The sequence below is a fragment of the Microcaecilia unicolor genome, chromosome 3, assembly GCF_901765095.1.
Source record: "Microcaecilia unicolor chromosome 3, aMicUni1.1, whole genome shotgun sequence".
Classification (NCBI taxonomy): Eukaryota; Metazoa; Chordata; class Amphibia; order Gymnophiona; family Siphonopidae; genus Microcaecilia; species Microcaecilia unicolor.
In genome coordinates, this window is record NC_044033.1 from 432991863 (window position 1) to 433012521 (window position 20659).

The window sequence follows — 20659 nt, forward strand, 5'->3', positions numbered from 1 at the left end:
CAGACCTTGGATTTTATTCCTGGACTGAGAGACTCGCTGGGGTTTCAGCTTGAGTCTCAGAGGAGGAATCCGATTCTTTACCCTTGGAAGTCTGCCATAAAGACTGCAAGATGAGATAACAGGATATACTACCTATGATCAGGAACTTGTTAGCTCACAGTTTATCTGTGATAGCTTGGTTGTCAGGATTGGAGGTCAGTGAATTATTAGCTGCTAAGTATGTATTTTGCATAAGTCATGTTAGTGGTGTAAGTTTTCATTATCAGTAGGATATCAGTATTATGATTAGTTGTGTGATCACTCATTTAGATAGTCTATTTGGATATTCAAAATTCTTTATAGATATATTTTGGTGATAATCAATTTTTGGTAGCACAAATCTATTTTTGTAAATTAGCTTTGCATTTGCCATATTATTTTTCTACACAATCCTATATAATGATTTGCACCTCCAACGTTCCATCACTATCTGGCTGCCTGGGTTCGTAACATCTGATGAAGTCAGCCAGCCTCCAGCGTTCCATTCGCCCTCACTGTCCTGCCCTCGTGTCAAAATGTAATGACATCAGAGGGCGGAACAGTGAGAGGGAAGGGAACGCTGGAGGCGAGCTGACATCAGGAGGGATGTTACGAATGGAACGGAAGCCAGCGCCAGCCAGCCAGCCAGCCAGCCAGCCAGAGAACGTTCAGGTACAAATCGAGGGGAGAAGAGAATCGCGGGACATCGAGGGGAGGAAGGGAGGGAGGGAAGGAAGGGGAGGGCAGGACAGGGCAGAGGAGAATTGATGGACAAGGATGGGATGGGAGGACAGTAGAGGAGAGAATTGCAGGGCATGGATGGGAGGGCAGGGAAGAGGAGAATCGCTGGACATGGAGGGGAGGGCAGGGCAGGGGAGAGACAAAAACTCGCTTACAAAAGAGCCTTTCTAGGGCCCATTTCATTGTTGAGGAAACGGGCTGGGTTCCACTAGTAAATAATATATATATATATCTTCTCTGTGGCATTGTTCCTTTCATTGGTACAGTTAGCTAGCAAAGGGCCAGAATAATTGCTTTTGTGTGTGATTATCTGTTATAAAAGTACCTTACAGTTCCACATTAGGAGTCACCAACCGGGAAAGGGATCTAGGCGTCATCATTGATGATACGTTCAAACCCTTTGCTCAGTGTGTGGCAGCCGCTAAGAAAGCAAATAGAATGTTAGGTATTATTAAGAAAGGACTGGAAAACAAAAATGAGGACATTATAATGCTTTTGTATCGCTCCATGGTGCGACTGCACCTCGAATATTGTGTTCAATTCTGGTTACTGCATCTCAAAAATGATATAGTGGAATTAGAAAAGGTACCGAGAAGGGCGATGAAAATGGTAAAGGGGATGGGATGACTTCCCTATGAGGAAAGGCTAAAACGATTAGGGCTCTTCAGCTTGGAGAAAAGACAGCTGAGGGGAGATATGATAGAAGTCTATAAAATGATGAGTGGAGTGCAACAGAGAGACGTGAATTGATTGTTTACTCTTTCCAAAAATACTAGGACTAGGGGGCACACAATGAAGCTAGAAAGTAGTAAATTTAAAATGAATCAGAGAAAATATTTCTTCACTCAACGTGTAATTAAACTCTGGAATTTGTTGCCAGAGAATATAGTAAAAGCGTTTAGCTTAGTGGGGTTTAAAAAGGGTTTGGATGGCTTCCTAAAGGAAAAGTCCATAGACCATTATTAAAATGCACGTGTGGAAAATCCACTGCTTATTTCTAGAATAAACAGCATAAAATGTATTATACTGTTTTGGGATCTTGCCAGGTACTTGTGACCTGGATTGGCTACTATTGGAAACAAGATGCTGGGCTTAATGGACCTTTGGTATGGCAATATTTATGTACTTGTGTGTATTTCTCCTATTTGGCCAGCAGATGCTGCATGTTTATGCTTAAAGCTGTTATAGGGAACTGTTCTTTTTCTTTAACACAAGCAGGAAGCGAGCAGCAGCATACGTTTAAAACTTGTTGACTGGGTTCTGATTGGCCAGGAGTTTGAAGTTACCCAGTAGGCTCTGTGAACAATTATATGTCCTGATCTTCCCAGGTATACTTTAACCAGCATGCAAATATTTAGTTAGTGTTATAATTGATTCATATTTCAGTTACCTGTTATTGTTTGCCAATTGACCATGTTTGTCCACTGTTTCAAGTTCTGAGAATAAACACAATTGTTTGTTCGTTCTGCCTGTCTAGACTGATAAAAAAATCCTGGTGGTTTGTGTGTTGGGTCTGTGAGTGCTTTCTGAGAACTATGGCACCTAGAAATCACTGGTTATAATTTGAGTGTGGGATACTCGCCCAGAGGTGGTTGTAACCCAGTTGGTGAGAGGAAGGTGCAGGTGCTAGTGTAGAGCACAAGCGGCAGGTGCAGGCGGACCTGAGTTGTGCTGGGGATAGACCCTCTGAGTAGCAGCAGGGTAACCCCAGGCATGTGGCTAGGTGTTTTGTGACAGCTAAGTGTGGTAAAAAGAAAGAAAACAGTGAAGACTGGCTGCAGACTCCCCAACTCCTTTGTCAATTAAATTATAAGATCCCTGTGTGTCCCTAACACATTTTCTGTGAGGTGTCCTATACATGCCAAATTTCCAGTACATTTGGGGGGAGGCAAGAAGATACTGACAAAATTGGGGGGGGGGGGGGGTTGGAGATGGGAAGGGTGGAATCTACAAATATCTTAACTCTTCTATTCCTAATTTTTCATTTCATGTAACTATCCTTAGGTTTCATCTTTGATGTGCCCATTACCTTATGCGAAACCTATCATATAGTGAAGTCCTTTTCACTTTAGTATTTGTTCATGTTCAATATATACCCTCATCCTGTCTTCCTTTGATTGACACTCTACCTTTTTCATTCTATGAATCAGCTTAAAGTCTTGACCCATTTCTCCAGTCTGTGAAATGCTCATGCCATCGTTCTTGACCATCCTGCAAGAAGGACATGTGGAGGGACATTTTCAATAAAACGTCTAAGTCCGATTTTGGATGTTTTGCTAGAAATGTACAAAAATTGAGCGCTGAATATAGCCATTTTGGAACCTGAAAAACAGCTATCTTTTTTGGTTCAAAAATTGTCTTTTTCCTAGACGTTTTATGCTCAGTGTGTTTTTCTTTTGGGACCATTTTGTAAAATCCTTTATTGTTTATCATTTATTAATTTGATATACTGCCTTTTTCAAGCACAAGACAAGGCAGTTTACATACAATTGTACAGGTACTTGCACTGTCCCTAATGGGCTCACAATCTAAGTAGTATATTCTATCTGTGGCAATGGAGGGCTAAGTGACTTGCCCAGGGTCACACGGAGCTGCAGAGGGAATTGAACTAAAATGTCCGAGAGAAAAATGTCCCAAAACCAGCCATTGGGATGTCTGGGACCCATCATTTTTAGTAGACTGGTCCTACAGACATCCCAGCAAAATAGTAGGGCAGCCTAGAGGGGCACTGCAGTGGACTTTACATAAAAGGCCCCACATACACATCTCATCGAACCCCCTTATGTTGTATGGTAAGCCCTCCAGAAGCAGAAAAATACCTGCTGTACCTCACTGTACACCACTACAATAGCTCTCAAGCTTGCTGGTGACAACTTGTTCTGCCCTGGTTTTACAGCCTGCTTCACTGACACAGACTATTCAGTAATTACTGTGGATTCTTTTGGATTCATATTAGGTAAATGAGACTTTTATTAGAGGTGCTAAGATCTAAGATACACAATGATATATATATATATATATATATATATATATATATATATATATATACACACAATGATTAAGCTATATACAATGATTAGCTATATAACTGAAAAGAAACAATACCTATAAACAATCATTACATCACTGGTCTCTACATCCAAGTAATGCTACGAGTTTCTAGACCAGGAAAAGATGCAATAATACACTATAATATATACATACGTCCATCACTGGTCCTTAATCTCTACATCCAGGCTCTTTATATCAGCTGAGAGAAGCCCCTTTTTCAGCAAAGCCATAGTTTGACCAGGAGTCTGGTTCTATGCAATGCGTCCACCCATATATGAGCTTGCAGCTTCACTATAAAAGCCCCCTTTTTTATTAGGCTTAGAACTCATGTTCAGAGCTAAGGAAAATTACAGAATGTTTGAGAATTTCTCTGTTTTGGTAAACAAGCCATACTATGGGAATGTGGTCACATGTTTCTCAGTTCAGGTGGCCAGTCTGAACTCGAAACAGGCTCCACCTCTCCCTTCACATACCAAAATAATTAGATCTGTGTCTTATCTTCTATATTCCAACTTATTTTCACACAATCAAAGTTAATCATTTTTAAACAGAATTACTTCTAATCAAAAATACAGACCCCGAGTGCACTTGTCGGTCAAGGCAGAGTTGAAAAACAATCTTTAAAATTCACTTCCACTACACACCTATATGTAGGTACAGTAGATACTGAGTGTATTTTGGAGGGTTCACACATTTCATTATAAGTGTACCAGTTAGAGTGGGATATGGTCCTGAGTCCCCTTCTCTACAGTCCACTACAATGACCACTAGACTACTTCTGGGGCCTGCATGCTGCTGTAATAGGACTGGCCATCACATGTGAAGCTGTCATAGAGCCTGGTACGTACTGTCATTGTCACATCTTAAGGTGCTGGGAGAGGGTCAGTGATCACTGGGAGAGTAAGGGGGTTATGACTTAATCCCTCCAGTGGTCATTTAGGGCACCTTTTGGTCACTTAGTCATGATTGAAACTGGTCTAGCCAAAAATGTCTTAATTTTGGCCCTAGTTGGTTTCATTTTGTTCCATTCTTGCAGAAAAATACCTAGCTTTTGGGGTTGCCCATGTCCCAGCCCAGAAGCTGCCCAAAACACAGCCCCTTGAAATTTGGATGAACTGTGGAACAAAACTTCTAAAATCGGGGTGTCTAAAATTGTAACTTGGACATTTTGGAGAAAAAAATGTCCTTCTGCCACCTTATGACTTTTTGGGCAGGGTTTTTTTTTTTTAAATGAGCCCCATAGACTTCCAAGTGAGGCAAAAAAAATCTGATATCTGGTAATTTCCCACCCACCAATTCCTCCCTGGACAAGTCCCACCTAGGACAATTCCCTCCCAGCTATTTTTTCTTACCAAGATCTATTGTTCAGTCTTTTTTTTTCTCCGTCTTTCAGGTTTTCGTTTTATGCATCAGAATTTCATTAAATAGCACATAATGTGTTAGAATTTGTATAAACAGCACCGTTGCATGGAGGTGAAGCTGTGTGTCACTGATTGTCATCCAGGTTTGTGGAAAAAATAGATTTTTGATCATGGAATCGTGTGGAAGTGGGTGGGAATTGTACTGGTTTTGACTTCTGAAGGTTTGTAGGAAAGGTTATCTGGGTCTAAGAAAGTTACTGAATATGTTTGGAATCAGGTTGTAATGATTTAACCCCCGTCAGGTTGTGTCGGGGGTTATAGTTTATGATCTTTATTTTTTATGCTCTTTATTTGGATTTTGGTTTTGTTTCTTATTTTATTTAATTTTTTAAAAATTTTGTGTGGTGTGGTGTGCAGAAGGTTATGTCTTGGAGGGGAAATAATGGGTAGAGTTTGGGGGTGTCGAAGCATTGCCCCCCCCCCCCCCAACAAACTGCATGTCTGTAAGGGGAAATCGAAGAAGATAGATGCTAGACCTTGTTCTATTCTAATTGAAAAGGGTAGAAATTGTTCTCCCTGGAGAGGTGGGAATTGGTTATGTGGGAATTGACCTAGGTGGTAATTTTCCAGATGGAAATTGGTGGGCAGGAACTGTTCAGTCAGAACTGTCCAAGTGGGAACTGACCTAGAACCAAAATTCCTCCCACACTGGTTTTTATATTCAAAATTACATCTCATTGAACCCTGCTCTTATTATTACCTTCATTTCTTCCTTCCATTACCAATTTCACAACATTTCTGAAATTCATATTACTCTTACAACTGACAAAATGTTAATTGTAGTTTCCTGTTATAAATTAATATACCATAGACCTCAGCAGTGCTGTTCATGAACCTTAAAAAGTTTTATGTTAATGATTCTCAACCACCCACCTCCTCATCAGTGCAGTGGGTATAATTCATATATTCTTAAAGCTTATATTTTATCGACATTTAAAAATATAAATATGTCCCTTTAATTGATTTTAACATATATATATAAGTTACTCATCTTTTGGATGACTCATACTGATAGTAGCCGTCGGTAATCAATCTGACATAGGTTATGTTTCACTAATATGCTGTGTCAAGGCATATCCCCCTATAAACCAAAGAAGAATGGAACACAATTAATGTTCTTCCTCAGTTAAAACTTCTACATTGTCAACCTAAAGTGTAACCTACCAATAAAACCACTGACATCTCAAAGCCTCCATATAACTCGGCTCCAATATGGTGGCGTTTTGTTTTTACCCCACTCTTACAATTGATGTGCATCCTCTACACCTATAAGCTGTCTTCTTCTGTAGACAAGATTTAGCATTAATCATCTTCTTAACTAAACACACACTCTGAAGTTGATGCAGAAAGCCACCACTGATGGCTGAGTGCACAGCTTCTTCCATGAGCTTAGCAAGAAAATATTCCTCAGCAATGCAGTAAGCTAATGAGATGTAAATTCAAAGCACACAGAACTTACATGCTAGTCAGGGAATGCCTGCCAGACACATGTGCACAGAGGGTTTGCAGCAAGAGCAGCTTCACTGTGTGCAAGTCTGAAGAAAATAAGACCCAGCACACATTTGCATATGAACATGAATGCTGTTCTGTGCATAAATGTTATATGCAAGAAATTTTTGTGGGGCTAATATTTATGTGCAGAACAACATGCACAGATGGGTGCTGGTACTTTCATTTTCTTCAGACAAGCACACATGAAGCCACTGTTACCTCCATGCACAGCTGTTAGTTCTGTTCTGTCTTTTAAAGGTGAAGGCACTTTCTATGGCTGTAGAAAAAAACAAAAGAAAAAAAACTAGCAGTAAGATTCAAAACTGACTTCAAATTCTCTTGATTAACCCTTCTATGCTGCCAAGGATTTGGCACTGAATTTCTCGAACTGTTTACTTCTATGCATTGCGGAGGAATACCTAATAACCTCATTACCCCTATGTACCTCAGTGAGCCCCTTTATATCATGCAGCTGTAACTTTTGTGTCAAAATGCTCATAAATGTGTTCTTCTGCCACAGTAGATTTCTGCATTGGCCCCTCTGTTCTATGTTTGCTTCCATTTCCCTAGAATTCACAGGCATATATATTATTTTTTTTTCTTTTGGCTGCCACATTATACTAATCCAGTGGTTAACCCAGTCCTGACCTAGGGACATACCTAGCCAGTCAGATTTTCTGGATACCCATAATATGCATAAGATAAATTTGCATGCAGTATTTCAATTGTATACAAAACTATATCATGCATATCATGTGGATATCCTGAAAACCTGGCTGGATAGGTGCATTCTGAAGACTGGATTCAGAACCCCTGCACTAATCTTTTACTCACTTCACTGGCTTCCAGATAATTACCATACTGTGCTCAAACTCATTGTTTCCACCTTTACACCCCTCCATGGATTACCCTCATACTATCTCTGCCTTTTTCTGCTGCTATGTGTCTGCTTCCTTTCTACTACTACTACTACTTAACATTTCTAGAAGGTAGAAAGATAGTGAGGGGCAGCAGACTGAGTGCATTTGTAGGTAAGAAGGAGAAGCTTGAATTGAATGCGGTATCTGATCGGAAGCCAGTGAAGTGACTTGAGGAGAGGGGTGATATGAGTATATCGGTTCTGGCGGAATATGATGTAGATAGAATGTATTTGGATACAGGCAGCAGATGATGTTTTGTATATTCCTGAGAATCTAGCATGTGATGTTTTTGTTCTTTCCTGAGAAAGTAGCAGAATAGCAGGTGATGTTTGTACATTCCTGAGCAGGTTCACGAGCTGTTCATGTAGAGTTGTTCTTGTAAGCAATGCATGATCATGGTTGTGTAAGCAAAATGTAACCAATAGTAATGATAATACATGTAATATCCATGAATATTCATAGAGTATATAAGAAGGGGATTGACTCCCAAATAAAGAGTTTTTTGCCCAGACACACGAGAGGAGAGTTATTTTGCAACATCTGGTGATCCCCGACGTGATCGGTGAAAACGTGACGTACTTACTACGACTGGAACAGTCAGCGCGCCATTCCTTCTACGGAACACTGTAAGTATGGGGGGAAATTTAACATCATCACATAAACAACATGCACAGGAGCTATATACTATAACGCAAAGATATGGTTCCTCCCGAAATCCAATAACTCTTAAAGATATAGAGCGTTTAATTGAGGAAATAGTTTGTCAATGTCCCTGGTATCCAGAGAAGGGATCATTCGATCCTCAAACATGGGAAAAGATAGGGCAGCAGTTTCGTTTAGAGCCTAGAGTTTCGACTCCTATATTATTGACTTGGAGAGAGATATATTCTACTATAGTAATTCTCTCTTCTGGATTGACAGGCATTACTAACGAAAATATATCCAACAAATTGCCAGGCAAGACCTGGTCTCTTTTACCTCCCGCGACTCTTGGACCTACACCTTCTCCTCCTTCTTGTCGGCTGGCCACCGATATGGGAAGGGAAGAGCAAAACAAAACTCCTGACTTTACTACTACTACCCCTAATAAACCAATTGAAAATATCCAAAACAACAACGCTAATGATAGCGTTATTATTACCAAAACACCAAAGAGCGTAGAACGACCTAGTTTAATTCAATTAGGTATACAGCAAGCACGAAAAAATGGTGAATTCATTTGGAACGATGATCTATGGGATAATTCGGAACCTAATCCTAATTTATACCCAGTTACTAGAACTACAACAATAGAGGCAGGGAACGAAACACATCATGCAGAATGGACTGCTCTACCTTATCAAGTTTTGAGAGAATTACGTAGAGCTATCGTAGAATCAGGTTTAAAAAGTTCATTTGTTCAAGGCATGATAGAAGGGATTAGTAACGGTTACTTAATGACTCCAAAAGATTGGAAAGACCTTTTCCGTATGCTGTTAACTCCTGCGCAATATGTAGTGTGGGATAATGAACATAAGCAAGCAGCACAACTTATCACTGGGACTAATTTGGTGCCTGATCAAATTTATGGATCGGGACCATTTTCAACCCTTGATATGCAAATTCAACAAAACGATACCTGTTTTCAAGCCATAGGCACTTGTATCTTGCGAGCATTTAAAAGAACACCAGAAGGGAATAAACCAACAAAATCTTTTGCATCAATTAAACAGGGTGCAACCGAATCTTACCTTCAATTTGTTAATCGATTGCAGGAAGCTGTAACTAGGCAAATTGATAATCTTGATGCGCAAACAGAGTTATTGATTAAATTAGCCCAAGAAAATGCAAATTCAGATTGCAAAAAGGCATTGCAGACTGTAGCTCATCGCCCAGGAATTACTTTAGCAGATTTATTGAGCGCATGTGCAGATGTGGGGACTCATGGTTATTCTATGAATTTGTTAGCAGGAGCTATACAAAAAGGTAATAAGCCACAGGGGACGTGTTTTAATTGTAAGAAACCAGGACATTTTCGAGCTCAGTGTAGAGCCCCAGGAGGGGGTGCCAACTTTGCAAAAGGACCTTCTCGACCTTCTCGAAAATGTCCTCGATGTCAAAAAGGATATCATTGGGCCAATCAATGTCGCTCTAATCCAATTAATTCCACACCGCCACCCCCAAAAAACTTTGCTCCGGGTTAACTCCTAACCTCGGTCCAAAGGGAGTGCAAGGGTCTTTTGCTCATAGTACTACTGCTACACAAGGTAGTGCAGGAATTGACCTTATTGCAGCGGAATGTAAAACTGCCATCTTACCTCATGAAGTTTTGGTATATAATACTACCTTTAAAGGACCCATTCCAGCGGCTACTGTAGGTTTAGTATTACCTCGCTCCTCTGCATCGAAGGCAGGTATTCATGTTATCCCTGGAGTTATTGATGCTGATTACACAGGCATTGTTAAAATTCAAGTATGGTCCTCATCACCTTTAACAATTTCTCCCGGGGACTCGTGGGCACAATTAATTATTTTACCATATTTTACAGCACCTATTCCTTCTACTGTCTCTCGTACAGGGGGCTTTGGATCTACGCGACAGGTAAGTGCAGTTTTAAAACCGGTTTCTAATGCACGACCCACTGCTCAATTTTTATTGCAACAAAAGCCCTTTGTTGGTATATTAGATACCGGGGCGGATGTTTCTGTCATAGCTTATAAACAATGGCCTGTGGAATGGCCCATTGAAGATACTTCACATGTGACAGGAATAGGGGGAACTCAGTCAGCCTCCCAAAGTTCTCAATGGTTATCTATTACATATCCTAACGATACCAAGGTTCTAGGACATATTAAGCCCTGTATTTTACAAGTACCCTTTAATTTATGGGGTCGTGACCTTTTGGAACAATTAGATGCATCATTGATCCTACCTGATTAACAGTTCATAAATATGTCTTTTTCTCTTCCTTTGGAATGGAAAACTGACAAACCTGTTTGGGTAGAGCAGTGGCCGATTACCAGAGAAAAACTGTTGATTTTACATCAATTGGTGGAAGAACAATTACAATTAAATCACATTGAGCCTACCAATTCTCCATATAATACTCCGGTATTTGTGATCAAGAAAAAATCCGGAAAATGGAGATTTTTACATGACCTACGAGCTATTAATGCGATTTTAGAACCAATGGGCCCGTTACAATGTGGTATTCCAAATCCTAATTTGATTCCTTATGATTATCAATTAGCTATTATAGATCTGAAGGATTGTTTTTTTTCAATTCCTCTCCAGGAAAAAGATTATAAATACTTTGCTTTTACTGTACCTGTTTACAATAATGCACACCCTACTACTAGGTATTGTTGGAAAGTTTTGCCCCAGGGAATGTTAAATTCACCCACTATTTGTCAATACTATGTTCATCAAGCCTTGCAACCATTTCGTGCCTATTTCCCTCAACTTTTGGTATATCATTATATGGATGATATACTAATTGCAGGGATAACTCTTCCCCCTTCTTGGAAATCTACTTTAATTTCTATCTTGGCCTCCTCAGGATTAACAATTGCCTCAGAGAAGGTTCAAGAAAAGGAACCCTATGTATATCTAGGTTTCCGTATGACTAAAGCTGCAGCCCAACCTGTCGCTCCTCATCTCAATTTACAGTCTCCCACGACATTACATCAATTACAAGAGATTTTAGGAAATCTCAATTGGTTACGTCCCTACTTGAAACTTCCTACAGAATTTTTACAACCCCTGTTTCTCGCATTAAAAGGTCATAAAACACCTGCTGAATTAATTACACTCACTGCATCGCAACAAACAATTCTGTCACAATTGGATCAAATCTTACAAACAAAATGGACAGATAGACGAGATGCATTTGCCCTTTTTTGTTTTTGCGTTCTCAAAGACCCCACCCACCGACAACCGTTTGGTGTCTTATATCAAGATACAACTCCTCCGAAATTGATAGAATGGGTCTATTTACAGAATACTCTCCATTCTACTATTACACAATGGCCCCAGCAACTAGCCTTGCTGATTACTAAAGCTCGAGAGCGAGCAACATTCATGACTGGTTTCGACATTCTTAAACTCATCATTCCTCATTCTTTGTGGCAGTGGGAAAAAATGATTCAGTTCTCCGACGACTTGCAATTTATTTTAGCCACTTATGTTGGTATTATAGATTGCCACTATCCTAAAGACCCTCGCATACAGGGCACATCCATTTTGCCAATCACTCTTCATGATCCCATTTCTTTACGTCCACTCCCTACTGCTCTCACCGTCTTTACAGATGGTAGTCCCACTCGTGGGGTGGTTACTTGGTACAATCTGAACAAATGGCACGTCAAATTTACCTCTCCACAAACCTCTGCTCAACGTTCAGAGCTTGCTGCCATCATCCTGGCTCTTTCTTTATTTTCAGATCAACCACTGAATCTTATTGTTGACAGTCAATATTGTGCTAATCTTGTCCGTCGCATGCCCGACAGTTATGTATCATTCAAAATGGATGCCTCTTTTTATGCTTTACTGTTAACCCTCCAAGGTTACTTGGAGAATCGCCTTTCTTCTCTCTTTATAGGTCATATCCGCAGTCATCAACCTTTTCCTGGTGGTCTGTCTGAAGGGAATGCTCGAGCGGATCGCCATCTTCATTTTTTCTCCACAGCACACTGCAGTCATGAACTTCATCATCAAAATGCACCTAGCCTAGCTCGCCAGTTTCAAATTTCTTTAGAAGAAGCTAGAGCTATTATCAAAAATTGTCCACAATGTTCCTTTTCAGCTCCTACTACCTTTTTTCCTGGAGTTAATCCTCGTGGTCTGGAAGTTAATAGCCTCTGGCAAATGGACGTTACTCACTTTCCCCCTTTTGGTCAATGGTCTAAGCTTCATGTGGTTGTTGATACTCATTCTGGATTTTTGTGGGTCACTGCACAAAAAGGGGAAACTACATCTCATGTCCGCTCTCATCTTCTCCAAGCTTTTGCGGTCATGGGTGTTCCTAAAACTCTCAAGACAGACAATGCCCCTGCTTATACTTCCACCTCCTTACAGGAGTTCCTGACCCTCTGGCATATTGAGCACCTTTTTGGTATCCCCTATAACTCCACTGGTCAAGCTATTGTTGAACGTGCTAATCGCACACTGAAAACTGCTTTAAGTAATCTGACTACAAAAAAAGACGGTATTCTCCGTCATAGAGTAAGCATTGATGAATGCTTAGCACAAATCCTTTACACACTGAATCATCTCAATCTCATCAATAATCCTGCTACAAAAACTTTTTCTTCCAGATTTGAACAACATTTTCGTACTCCTGCCCCACCTTTATCTCGTCCTTTGGTCATATACCGACAACTACCTTCTGATCAGTGGAGTTCCCCTGTGCCTCTCCTTACCTGGGGTCGTGGTTACGCTGCTGTTCAAACAGATTCTGGCCCGGTGTGGATTCCAGCAAAGTGGGTGAAACCTCATGTCGTGGCATCAAGGTCTTTACAACCCAATTCCCAATTTCACACTCACCCTTCAAGGACCGCAGATGCAAACACGCAAACGGTCAGTGACTCGTCAACCTAATGCTCCTGTTACTTGGGGACAAATTAAAGCCTTGAGTCAACAAGCTACAGAGACTTTAGAAAAAGCTCATATTGAAAAGACTGATGATAACTTCGTAGTGGCTATTATTGCAGCGCTTAATGCTAATTCCATTACATTGCTTCTACTGTGTTGTTGTTTGTACATACCTTGTGGACAGTCACAATTACTTCCCACAAAAAATATTTGGGAAGCGTTTGCAATTTCACTGAACCAAACTGATTTCTGTCTTTCTCATCAAAAGGCAGTTGGAGAAGTTTTGGCAACTTGCCTGATTCCAGTATGTCATGATCCTAAAGATATGCAAAATGATACTTGGTTTTATTCACAGCTTCCTGTTAATTCATCCTATCGAAATGCTTCTTATGAATACCATAATTGGGGAACACAAACCCTGTTGCCGCCTACTTTGGCAATGCATGTGAGAACCAATCAAATAGCTAGTATCAATATGACATGTGCTCGTATGGTTAATTGTACCCGATCAAATTGTGTTAATTTTGGACCAACTTTGTTAAATTGTAGCTCCTACGAAAATGTTTCATATATTTATAAATTTACTCATTTACCCCCTGGCTGGTTTTGGTCATGTGGAATGTATACCTTTAATTATATTCCAGCTAATATATCTGATGGTACTACATGCTGTCTAAGTCGACTCACTATGGTACTTCCCAGTAAACATATTTTATTTTCTAACTCCTCACATATGCGATCCAAGCGTATGACCCTTGCTGCCAATTGCAATGATAATGTTAAATTTCTGAGTCAAACTGAATATCTGGCACTTGCATTTTCATTAATAGGTGTCCCTGCATTGGCAGCGGCAAATGCAAAAAATATTCGTGAATTAGCCTGTTGGGCAATTAAATCAATCAATGCAACCTCCACTGCTATTAGTTTACTTAATGCTGAGCAACAGCAATTACGTCATGGAGTTTTACAAAATCGAGCAGCCATTGATTATCTTTTATTACTTAACCATCATGGTTGCGAAGAGTTTCAGGACATGTGCTGTTTTAATTTATCTGACAATTCAAAGGCCATTGACAAACAATTAGCTTTCCTACGGAATTTAACTACTCATATTACTATTCATAATAACCTACTCTCTGATGTATGGGATCAATTGTGGCAATGGATCCCTTGGACCTGGCTCCGCCCTATTATCCAGTATTTAGTCATTGGTATTTTTGTTTTCACTATTTTTTGCTGTTGTATACAATGCATTCCTAACCTTTTTTCTTTATGTTTTCCTCGTCCATTCGCTCCAACACGTCACTCTGCTCAATATGTTTATAAGCTATTACAAACATCTCCACCTCCATCTCCAGCTGGCACACCACGGAGATTTCATTAAAAAAAAAAAAAAAAAAAAAAAAAAGGTGGAGATGTAGATAGAATGTATTTGGATACAGGCAGCAGATGATGTTTTGTATATTCCTGAGAATCTAGCATGTGATGTTTTTGTTCTTTCCTGAGAAAGTAGCAGAATAGCAGGTGATGTTTGTACATTCCTGAGCAGGTTCACGAGCTGTTCATGTAGAGTTGTTCTTGTAAGCAATGCATGATCATGGTTGTGTAAGCAAAATGTAACCAATAGTAATGATAATACATGTAATATCCATGAATATTCATAGAGTATATAAGAAGGGGATTGACTCCCAAATAAAGAGTTTTTTGCCCAGACACACGAGAGGAGAGTTATTTTGCAACAATATGAGACATGCAGCAGAGTTCTGAACAGATTGAAGGGGGGATAGATGGCTAAGTGGGAGGCCGGTGAGGAGTAAGTTGCAGTAGTCCAGGCGAGAGGTAATGAGAGTGTGGACGAGAGTTTGGGTGGTGTGTTCAGAGAGGAAAGGGCGAATTTTGCTGATGTTAAAGAGGAAGAAGCGACAGGTCTTGGCTATCTGCTGGATATGCGCAGAGAAGGAGAGAGAGGAGTCAAAGATGACTCCGAGGTTGCGGGCAGATGAGACGGGAAGGATGAGGGTGTTATCAACTGAGATAGAAAGTGGAGGAAGAGGAGAAGTGGGTTTTGGCTTTCTTCAGTCTGAATCCCATATTCTGACTATATCATGCGCTAGCTAAGCAACTGTTCTCCAGTAGTGCCTTGTTTGTGGAATAAACTTCCTTCTGATGTGCAAGAGACTGGAGTCTTCTGGAAAAGGCTCAAAGCCCACCTTTTCAGAATATGGTCTCATAATGCCTGATCTTTACAGCTTTTGCTGCATGATTATTTATTTTGGTGTCATTTTTGTTGCCAGATAAAATTATTAAATTATGCCTCCTTAGTATTTATTTATACTTGGCTCATGCTTCTTTAGTAGCCCCATCTCTGGAAGGCTTACAATTTACATCTGTACCTTAGGCAGAGGAAGGTTAAGTGGCTTACACAAGGTGACCATGGGCAGCAGTAGGATTTGAACATTGACTATAACCACTAGGCTACTTCTCTACTCCCTGACACAAAGCACACAAAGCACACACCAAAAACAGTGTTTGCCTCTATCCAGATAGTACAGAAAAATAAATCCTGGTTGAATCAATATGCAGTATAGATGATTTTTTTTATAGTAAGTGCATTAGGTTGAAACAATAGTGCCATCTAGAGTGTCCTCATGGTATTTTACTCTCAGTGCTTGAGCCATGTCATGCTTTAAGTGGAATCTTTTCAAATGCATTTTGCATGTTGATTGTGTGCTTAACCCTCCATTGCTTCAAGTATAGACTTAGATTATAAACCCTTGGGGGACAGGAAAATACCTACCATATTTGAATACACCTTGCCTTGAACTATTGAAAAAAGCATGAGCTAAATCCAAAATTTCTTTACTGAAAACAAGGCCAACTGGTAATTATCACTTCATTTCATAATATTCAAAGCAGGCCATAGATGAATAATCAGTAAAGAGATCTGCTACCCTCCAGTGCTCTGTGCTTTAGCAAGCTTGTAGCATCAAACAAGCAAGTATCCAGCAGCCTTCTTCTATAGTCCATATTTAGGCTGCTGCAAGGTTTCAGCAACAAATTTGTGCATGTCCAACAGTCCTCTTCTCTTGACCATCTTCATATTGATGCAAATGGTTTGACCACACTGGGCTCTGTGACTGAAAAGGCTCAGCAGCAGAGTTCAACTAAGGAAAACATAGGACTATGATCAAGACCAAGCCTCGGGCATAGATGCTCAAGCCAGATCAGATATAGTCTGAAAAACATTCATGAGTTAGGAGCTGCTTTTGAGTAATCAAAGACCCAGATCTAGAACTTGTAGGTAGCAAGAACTGAAGTTGACCCAGGGCTATAGGTCTAGAACTAGGGTCATCGGGCAAATCATTAAACTGGAAGAAGGATTGGAAGTGAACAAGACTGTGGCATGAAACTAGTGTAATACCCTATGATATGGGTATTACTAAAATTCATATTGCTAGAGGTTTCAGAGGCCCTGGGGGAAGGAAGGTCCCTGCCAGTGGGCTAGATAGTAGGGATATCCCTGGGTGGGAGGAAGCCCAGCCCAAGGAGCGATGTTAAAATAAATTGCAGAGAGACAGTGTTTCCCTGTAGAGATTGACAGTAGGGGTGGAGTTTGAGTTTAATAAAAAGAAGTTGTAAGGAGGTGCACAAATTCTTTAGTTGCCTGTACCCCCCTGCCAGGACCCTTGGAAGCACTGGGAGATCCTGAGTGAAAGAAATAAATACAGGCTGATTATAAGCAACATTGCTGCCTCATAAGTGGCAAGGGAGAAGGAGAGTGAGCTTCAGGTGGACAAGGGGAGTCCAGTCTGGAAGCAGGATTAGGACAGGGGAAGCCTGTCCAAGGCCAGAGTATAGCCCTGAGAGGTGCATTGATGGAAGAAGGACAGCCTAAAGGGTCTGTGCCTGCAAGAATCAGACTGGAAATTAGAAGTATTCTAAGAGACATTAGAAGTATTCTAAGTATTGGAGACAGCCTTGGATTTATACCTGTCACAAAAGGATGGGTAAAGGACAGGAGGGATATAAATATGTACAGCTGTGAATTACCTGGAGAGGGAGGAAGAGAGGTCAAGATTGCCATAACTGATCTTGAATAAAACTATGTATATAGAGAGTTGGAGTGTTGACTGATGGCTGCAGAAATTCCAGTAAAGTTGGTGTTGGTTTCGACAAAACTACTAGAGTACAGCATTTTTATTTGGTATGAGGGGAGAGCGAGTGCTCCCGGATTGAGAGAAGCAGTACCCCAAAGTTCTCTTTGGTACTCCCAAATCCCCGGATCTCTATTTTGGAACTGTGACCCATTCCCAAGCTCAAATGGTGGAATCTGTGACTGAAAAATGGTGAGCTGAGTGGCAAAGAGAATAGAGTATTTGAGAGAAATAAGTTTTCCCTGTGACCTGGGTCGGAATGAGTTGAGCCGGTTGGAGCATGAGATCCAGGTTGCACTAGCATCAGCAGGCAGGTCACAGAACAGAACTGAGATACTTTCCTATTCTCAGGAATTGCAAAGTGACCCATATCAGGTATTCCCTGCTCATGATACATCATTTTCATCATTATTGAGCCTAGAAACCACTAATGTGATTGACGGCTCAAGTTTGTCTTCCAGGGCATAATCCTTCCCTGCTAGGTATGTGACTCTGAGGGTCATCCCATGAGAGGTGGCTCAGGTCTGCAATGTGACAGTTTCTGAACATAGGAGGTAAGGTCCTGTTCCTCTCTGCTTATTTAATGCATGGCTACTTAGTTGTCTAGATTAGGATTATTTTGTTGGTCTGCTACCACTTCTGTGTTTCAAGCCTCACTCTGGTGTTCAGTGTGTTTCAAGCCTCTTTCTTGTAGTCATGATATCATCAGTGAAGGCCTTCATAAGGAAGTTGAGGACATTCATTCAGGGCCTTTGTCGGTGCACTTGTGTAGCACTTCTGCCTAGTTTCCTAGCCTGTGTGGGAACTTCTGCCTAGTTTCTTTTGTTAGTTAGTTAGTTAGTATGCCTGTGTGGCACTTCTGCCTTGTTTCTTATCTGTTTGTCTGTGTTCTTGGGTTAGCACTTCTGTCTTGGTTTTTGCTTGTTTGTGCTCTTAGTATCTGTGTGGCTGTGTGGCTTCCCTCTACCCTTGTGGCCGTGTGGCCCAGCCTTATGTTCTGCCTAATCTGTCTTGACTAGAGTTCTGCCTAGTGTGCCTTGCCTAGTGCTCTGCCTAGTCTGCCGTGTCTAGAGTTCTGCCCAGTCTGCTTCTTCCTGTGCATACGTGCCTTCTGCCATTGTGCACAGGTTCCAGTTCGGCCTTGTGGCCTGTTTGAGTGCCTTTCCTCTAGCTTTACTTGGCTCTGCACTTGTGTACTCAGTTGCTGCCTGTGTGCTTCTTGCATTTCTAGTCTGTTCCAGTCCTGCCTAATCAAGCTCAGTTCCTGTGTACCCCATTCCTGCCTGTGTGCTCATTGCACTTCTAGTCTGTTCCAATCCTGCCTAGTCAAGCTCAGTTCCTGTGTACCCCATTCTTGCCTGTGTGCTCATTGTACTTTTAGTCTGTTCCAGTCCTGCCTAGCCAAGCTTGTGTACCCTGTTCCTGCCTGTGTGCTTCTTACACTTCTAGTCTGTTCCAGTCCTGCCTAGTCACGCTCAGTTCCTGTGCACCAGGGGTGTGGCTAGACAACAGATTTTAGGTGGGCCTAGGCAAGAAGTGGGTTGGCACCAAGTATTCTCTCCCTCCTTCACCACAAAAAAAAAATCTCAGCTAGTGGGAAAACTCTTTTTTCCACCTTGGCAGTCTGCAGCAGGCATGCACTGAAAATTGAGCATGTGTAGGTTCCAGTATCATGGAGAGTAGCATTTGCATTACCATCAGGGGGAAATCTTCAGCTGGCGGAACTTGGGATCCCCAGCAGTTACTTCTAAACGTGTTCTACTGTTGGGTGGGCCTGAGCCATAAGTGGGTGGGCCCCGGCCCACCCAGGCCCTCCTGTGACTATGCCACTGCTGTGCACCCCTTTCCTGTCTGTATGCTTATTGTACTTCTAGTCTGTTCCAATCCCACCTGTTTAGTTCAATCCTGGTTGGAAGGTTTGCCTGCTGCTGCCATTCATCGGCAGCAGCCCAAGAGCTCACATTTTTCCCTGAGTTTGTGACATCCATCAACTCAACTGAAATTCATAGGAGCTCTGCTAAACAGAACTTGGGCCCTTCTACCACTAGATAGGATTATTACCTTGATCATAGGCGCTGACTCCGTGGGTGCTGTGGGTGCTCGAGCACCCCCAATATTTTACGCACCGGAAGTTCCCTTCCAGCCCAGCCAGAATTTTAAAAGTCCCTCCCTCCGAGTTCCAGGACCATCTGTCCGTCCCTCCCGCCCTCCGAGTTCCAGGGCCCGCCCTCTGTCTGTCTGTCCGTCCGAATTTTAAAAGCCCTCTTCTTACCTCATCAGTGAAAAGCGTGCTCTGCACTCGGCGCTTCAGCCCTTCTGTTTCTCGGCTCTGGTCCAACTCTCATTTCCTGTTTCCGCAAGGGCGGGACCAGAGCCGAGAGACAGAAGGGAAGGCTGAAGCGCCGAGCCTGCAATTCACACTTTTCACTGACGAGGTAAGAAGAGGGCTTTTAAAATTTGGACGGAGGGAGGGAAGCCTTGGAACTCGGACGGAGGGCCTGCCTTGGAACTCGGAGGGAGGGGGGAGGGCCTGCCTTGGAACTCAGAGGGGAAGGCCTGCCTTGGAACTCGGAGGGCAGGGCCTGCCTTGGAACTCGGAGGGAGGGCGGGCCTGCCTTGGAACTAGGAGGGAGGGCCTGGAACTGGGAGGGAGAGAGGCAGGGAGGGAGGGAGGCCGGCCTTGGAACTCGGATGGAGAGAGGGAGGGAGGGCGGGGGGCGCCTGGAACTGGGAGGGAGGGCGGGACTGGAACTCGGAGGGAGGCAGAGAGGGAGGGAGAGGGGGGCCTGGAACGCAGAGGGAGGGGCCTGGAACGTGGAGGGAGGGAGGACGAGAGAGGGAGAGGAGGCGGAGGGGAGAGGGGGGAGAGGGGGAGGGGGCGGAGAGGAGGGGGAGGAGAGGGGCGGGGTGGGGTGGGGAATGCACCACCTGTAAAAAAAATTTCAGCACCCCCAATCATTTTGAAAAGTTGGCTCCTATGACCTTGGTGTCTTTAGTCTAGCAGGTCTTTGTGAATCAGGTAAGGTGTGTTGAGATTGTTGGGTCGCATGGCCTCAACAGTGCATGTAACTTCCTTGGCATATGTCAACATGAGACAGAACCAACAGACCTTACACATTCAGTAGACTCAGGCCATCCAAATGGGATGCAATATGCATATATTTCAAATTCCTGCTCTATAAATTGTCCCCACCACAAATACAACCCGACCAAATCTGCTGAAACTAAAATTGGCTGCTTGGTTTTGGCACAAAACAAAACCATAAATGAAACTGTCCCCTCACTTCCTCC